The sequence below is a fragment of the Arvicola amphibius genome, chromosome 3 (genome assembly GCF_903992535.2).
Source record: "Arvicola amphibius chromosome 3, mArvAmp1.2, whole genome shotgun sequence".
NCBI classification, from domain to species: domain Eukaryota; kingdom Metazoa; phylum Chordata; class Mammalia; order Rodentia; family Cricetidae; genus Arvicola; species Arvicola amphibius.
Window position 1 is genome coordinate 174,781,792 of NC_052049.1, and position 6,478 is coordinate 174,788,269.

The window sequence follows — 6,478 nt, forward strand, 5'->3', positions numbered from 1 at the left end:
AAAAAATAAAATGATACTACCAAAAAATTTTTATATTTTGCCAGGCAGTGGTGGTTCAGTCCTTTAATTCCAGCACTTGAGAGGCAGAGGCAGGTGAATTTCTGAGTTCAAGGTCAGCCTGGTCTGTAATGCAAGGACCAGGGCACAAAGAAATCCTGTCTCTAAAAAAAACAAACCAAGCCAAAAAAATAAAGAAAAAAGGAAACAAAAAAGAAGTCACAGTATGCAGTGTTTGCGTCTACAAATCAACCCCCAGCCCAGATATACTAGACAGGCGCTTTTCACTGAGCTTCACCCCCAGTCCTAAAGTGTTTTTGTTCTAAATCCCCATCTCTGTTAATGAATCATGAGTATTTGTTGCTAGGTGCCTGTCTGTGAGGACTGAACGGATGGATTCCAGGGTCACACAGGACTCCTGGAGTCTTCAGGCTAGTTGCCCCAGGTCTCACAGAACAGAGTCCCAGTTGAATTCACTGGTCAATGTGCAGTCTCTGCACGCAGGGCTTTGAAGGGGACGTGGCCACAGAGGATGGCAGAACCCTAACTATGGAACACTTTGAAGTGACAGGTTTTTGTTTTTGTTTTTCAGGGTCAAAGATATTCATGATGTGTGACAGTTGACCCTAGTCATGGTCTGAGAAACTTTAAAGTGTTTGACGTCATTTAGTTCCCTCCCCTGCAGTTCATCTTGGCACACCAAACAATCACTGAATTGTTTCCGTGGAAACACCAAACTGCAATTTGGATTACCAGAATCAAAATAGAAACAAGGAAAATTCAAGAATAAATAGGAGCAGTGAAACCTGCTAGCTGCAAACTGCAAATCCAAATCCCAGCATAAGGCATATGAGAAGCTGGGCCATCCATCCTTATGATTCTCAGGTTCTAAGGCTGCATCCTACCAAGATCCTAAAGTCAAAGCTTTAGAAGTAGACTGGAAGACTCTGAGACAGTCAGGCAAGGGCTAATCTGCAGAGTCCTAGAACAAAAGGTTAGATGGCTGGAGGAAGGCTTAGGAAAGGCCTGCTGCAGAAAGAGGGTTAAACAAACAGCAGGTGGCAGGCAGGCCAGGCAGGGGCAGAGCAGCTGCTGTCAGAGCTTGAAATTGTGGCCTCCACACTTCCAATCCTGGCTGCCCCTGGCCGCCTACATCTAGTTGAAGACCCCACCCAGGTGAGTGTCCAGGCCCCCTGTGAGCAGGCCTTTGTGCCTGTGCCAGAGAGGGCATTCCCTCAGGCACCTGTCTTCTCACCTCCGGCTCTCCGTGCAGGGTAAAAGGGTAAGCCAAACAAACACACTTTGGCCCAGAAACCAGAGCCAAAGAAATATCCTCTGCCCCTGACCAACTCAGTACAAAAACCAACCAATTCCTGAGCACGAGATCCAGCCAATCTCTGAGTTTATACAATCTCAGGAATTGGAATCTGACCAGTTCCCACCCTGAAAATCTCTTGGAAAACTTCTGCCCATAGGAAGCCCTATGTGAGGCTGGTTCCTTCTTCAGTTTGCTGCTGCCATTTCCTCTCTGGCAGAGGCAGCCACTCTCCTGGATCCCTCCCTCCCAGTAAATCTCATGAATAAGGTTTGGGTGGTGACCTTAACTTTAACTTTGGGAAACTGGGAAAACCCTCCCCTATTGGAGCAGAGTTGTTACACTGGGGAAACCTGGAGTAGGGCTGTAAACTGCTGCACTTACAGTGACTTTGTGATATTCCTTGGCTCCGGACTGCCAGGTTCCCTTTCTTTTTTTCTTTCTTTTTTTTTTTTTTTTTTTTTGGTTTTTCGAGACAGGGTTTCTCTGCAGCTTTAGAGCCTGACCTGGAGCTAGCTCTTGTAGACCAGGCTGGTCTCGAACTCACAGAGATCCGCCTTGCCAGGTTCCCTTTCTATCTGAGCTGCAATGCTCAGATTCCTCCCAACTCAGGACCCTACTCTGTGTCCTCCTGTGCTACTTTCCCTAACTCCTTGGCCTTCTCCTGAGCTTTCCCTTTTCAACCTCAGAGAAGATTCCCTGGTGAATCCCAGTGTGTTTGAGGCCAGCCTGGTCTACAAGATCTAGTTCCAGGACAGTTAGGACTGTTACACAGGGAAACTCTGTCTTGAAAATCCAAAAAAACCAAACAAAAAAAACAAACAACAAAAACCCAGTGTTTGGCCCTGAAACCAGAGCCAAATCTGCCCCTAAGGGACTGAAATTTGACCAATTCCCACCCTGAAAATCTTCTTCCTGGAAAAACTCCACCCCTAAGAAGCCCTATATAAGCCCTCTGCCTGTTCAGTTTGTGGCTGCTCTTCTTCCACCCAGGGTTCTCTTACACTTATTGTGCTCTTCCCTGGCTCCCAACTGCCAGGATCCCTTCTATCGGAGCCGCAATGCTTACAGTAAGATGTTAATGTTCAAGGTACACTGATGAAGATTTGTGGAAAGGGCTCCCACATGGTACATCTCTGAGGCATATTAATTAATTAATGAAGCTTAATATTGCAGGGGGGAAAGGTTAAGAGTCCCGTAAATAGGGAGACTTGAGAAGCCATTTACCCAATAGCCTGATAGCTGAGAATTGCTGAAAAGACTGTCAACTTGGGGCTGGAGAGATGGTTCAGAGGGTAAGAGCACAGGCTACTCTTCGAGAGGTTCTGAGTTCAATTCCCAGCAACCACATGGTGGCTCACAACCATCTATGATTGAATCTGGTGCCCTCTTCTGATGTGCAGGCATACATGCAGGCAGAATGCTGTATATAATAATAATAATAATAATAATAATAATAATAATAATAATAATAATGTCAACTCCAGATCATGTAAGGTTCTGGCAATTTTTATTCTTTCTGTGTAAAACATTAATATTTTAGGTTTCAATTAAGTATTTACAGAAGCAACAAAGTTTTACTCAGGAAATGTATTTGACAAAGATCCAAGCCCTACTGTGGAAGAGCTCTCTGCCCTAGGCTTTCTGAAACATGTATGGTAAAGAAGAGTTTTGCCAAGACTGACTTTAAAAAAAAAAAATCTAGTGGTGGGTGGTGATGGCACACACCTTTAATCCCAGCATTGGGGGGGGGGGGTAGGGAGGGGACAGACAGAAGCAGGTGGTTCTTTGTGAGTTCAAGGCCAGCCTGTTCTACAGAGCGAGTTCCAGAACAGGCTCCAAAGCTAGAGAAACCCTGTCTCTCAGGAACAAAACAAAAGCAAAATCTAAATCACAAACCTATCAGTGAGGCAACTGTCTTCTCGCACACCAGGTGAGGAAGAGCCGCCAGGAATTGCTGAGACGTGGACATAAGCACGAGCCTTTTGGAGCTTCCGAAACAACACGAGGAGGGGCAACACAAAGATGTATGAAGACTCAAATGTCAAGACAGGGCTTTTGTGGGTGGGGGGTGGTGGGTTTTTTTTGTTTGTTTTTTGTTTTTTAAGATAGGGTTTCTTTACGTAATAGCCCTGGCTACCCTGGAACTTACTCTGTAGACCAGGCTGGCCTCAAACACTTGAGATTTGCTGTCTCTGCCTCCTGCGCGCTGGAACTAAAGACCTGTGCAATCACCACCTACCTGTCCTAAGATGGTTTTTAAAAAGCCATTTGCCTAAAACTGCAGCCTCAGCCCCAGTAAGTACCAAGTCAGACACTTTCCTGTGTGCTGAGGACACAGCAAAGACAAGGCAGGTGCTGTCCTTACTTCTGGAGTTTATAACTCTGGTCAAGGCAAGTAAAACAAGAACACTAACTCAGTTCCATCAATGTGAGACAAAACAGAGCAAGAGGATGGTGGAAGGAGAGGACCAACACTCTCTCTCTAAATGTAAAAGGGCCATTTGTCAGTGATATGCAAATTGATACTGGGCTGTCAGGCAAGTAAGTGCTGTAGTCAGCTTCATTTCCATCCTGGAGTAACAGGGAGGAGCACTCAGCAGGCTCTCCACCCTCCCACCCCAGACCTCCCACTATATCCGCCCCTGTGTAGCTACATACAGCCCTACGAGCATCTGAAGAGCCAAAAATGTTGTGTGTTCCAAGGACGTGCCTGAGACTATGTCATGTTCAACAAGTCTGACAGGAACAAAAAATAAAATTTAAAAAAAGTAAAAAGCCATAGGAATAAAAGAAGAAACAGAATACCCTTTCCTGATGATTGCCAGAGACATGCAGTGTAATTTTTAATTATCTCAGCCTTGTTAGGAGATAAGTTTACCACTTATTCTATAAAAACACCCAGCTCATGGAACACTGAATCACAGTGAACTTTGACAACATCACCCAAAAAGTGAAGTACTGCTGAGGAACAGCATTTGCAAGCAGAGTTAGCAACACGGGGTCCATCTCTGGCATTTTAAAGTGAGGAGGTTCAAGAAGGGCTCAGTCATAAATACTAACTGAAAAAAACTTCACAAGATCTCAACTTTGAATTAAAACAGCAAACATCAACAGAGATAAAAATAAAATATAACACCGGGCGGTGGTGGCACACACCTTTAATCCCAGCACTCGGGAGGCAGAGACAGGCGGATCTCTGTGAGTTCGAGGCCAGCCTGGTCTACAAGAGCTAGTTCCAGGACAGGCTCTTAAAAAGCTGCAGAGAAACCCTGTCTCGAAAAACCAAAAATAAAATAAAATAAAATAAAATATAACAAGTTTCTTGTTCACCAGAAATAAGGTCCTTTGGTCTCAAAGCTTTCTTCTGGTGGCTTGGTAAGCAACTGTAGCCAGTCTGGGAAGGGCTGGATGGAGCCTTTTGGGTAGTGGGGCTGTGGCTTCTCATGACTCTGTGTACAAGCAATGAAGGCCAGCAGGGGTTGCAATGGGGGATGCAGAGGGGAGACTGATCAGCTAGCCTATATGGTCCACAGAAAGAAGAAACCAGCACAGCCTGAGGCAGAATCCAGGCTTGAATTACCTTGGCCTAAGAAAGGACAGCTGTGACTATCCACATACGTGGGAGGTCCAGGCTACAGAAAGCCCTTGGTCCGGAAATAAGAGAACAGACTAGTGTCTAGCGCCCTGCCAATGGTGTCACAGATTCAAGCCCTGCAGAATTTTATGGGAAACACTCCTGAAGAGAAAGAAATTAAGAGTCACTTCTTTCTACAACAGTTTAGTCTTCAGTGGCTGGAGACTGGCTTGGAAACAGACAATTTTACAGAACCACTCATTCCATGAAGCTTCTCTCTAAGTTCCTTCACTATCTCTTTTCTCTTCCTTCTCCTCCCTTTCCCTCTTCCCCTACCCCTTTTCTTTTGAGACATAGTGTCACTATGTGGCCTGGGCTGGCAGTGAACCTAGGATCCTGTTGTCTTAGCCCCCCCCCCCCCGGAAATTACAAGCATCTGCCACCAAACCTGGAGGTTTAGTGCTGTTGTTTGCTGTTTTCTTTTTCTTTGCATGTCTGGTGTGCTTGCATGTGTCGGTGTGGGTACACATGCATGTGGAAGCCCGAGGTTGGTGTTAGGAATCATCCTCAATTAATCACTTATTTATTGAGGCAGGGTCTTAAACAAAACCAGAACTCACAGATATGGCTAGTTTTGTGAGCTAACGTTTCTGTCTCCACCTCCTAAGGCCAGAATTACAGCTGGACTGACTCACCCATACAGCATATTTACGTGGATTTCTAGGGGTCAGGACTCTACTTCTCACATCTGTGTGGCAAGTGCTTTAACTGCTGAACCATCTTCCAGCTCATTTTTGGTTTTGATGGTTTTTTAATTACAAAGAAATACATATGTGTTGCAAAATTAAAAAATGTCAAAGTCAGTCATGGTGGTTTATGTCCATAGCCCCAATACTCGGGAGGCTAAAGAAAGGAGACTGCCGTGAATTTGAGCCTAGTCTGGACTTATAATCATGAGCTACAGGATCTTCAAAAACACAAATAACAAAAACCATCAGCAAGATATAAGTGGAATATCAAAGTCTAGCATAAAAGTCTATTGCTTGGATGCTGTGGTGGCACATGCCATTAATCTCAGCACTTAGGAGCAGAGGCAATTCAAGACTAGCCTAGTCTACACAGCAAGTTTCAGGACAGCCAAGGCTACACACAAAACCCCTGTCTTTTTTTTTAAGCCTACTGCTTTCCAACAATATAGGGTCTATAGCTACATTAGTTTTGATTATTTTGGTCTTGTTTGATATACATCACCTCTCTCAAAGGCAGCTCCACTCCACCCCACCCCACACCCGGATCTCATAATGTAGCCACAATGGGTCTGGAACACCCTATGTAAACCAGGCTGTCCTCAAATCTGAAGTAATTCTGGTCTCTGCTTAGTGCTGGGATTACAGGTATGAACTTTAATAGACATCTTTAACACTCCTTTTTTTCCCCCCCTGTATATCCCTGGCTGTCCTGCAACTCGCTCTATAGACCAGGCTGGCCTCAAACTCATAGGGATCCACCTGCCTCTGCCTCCTGAGTGCTGGGATTAAAGGTGTGCACCAATACTCTGTTCTTAAGTAGACTGATTTACAGCTGAGAAT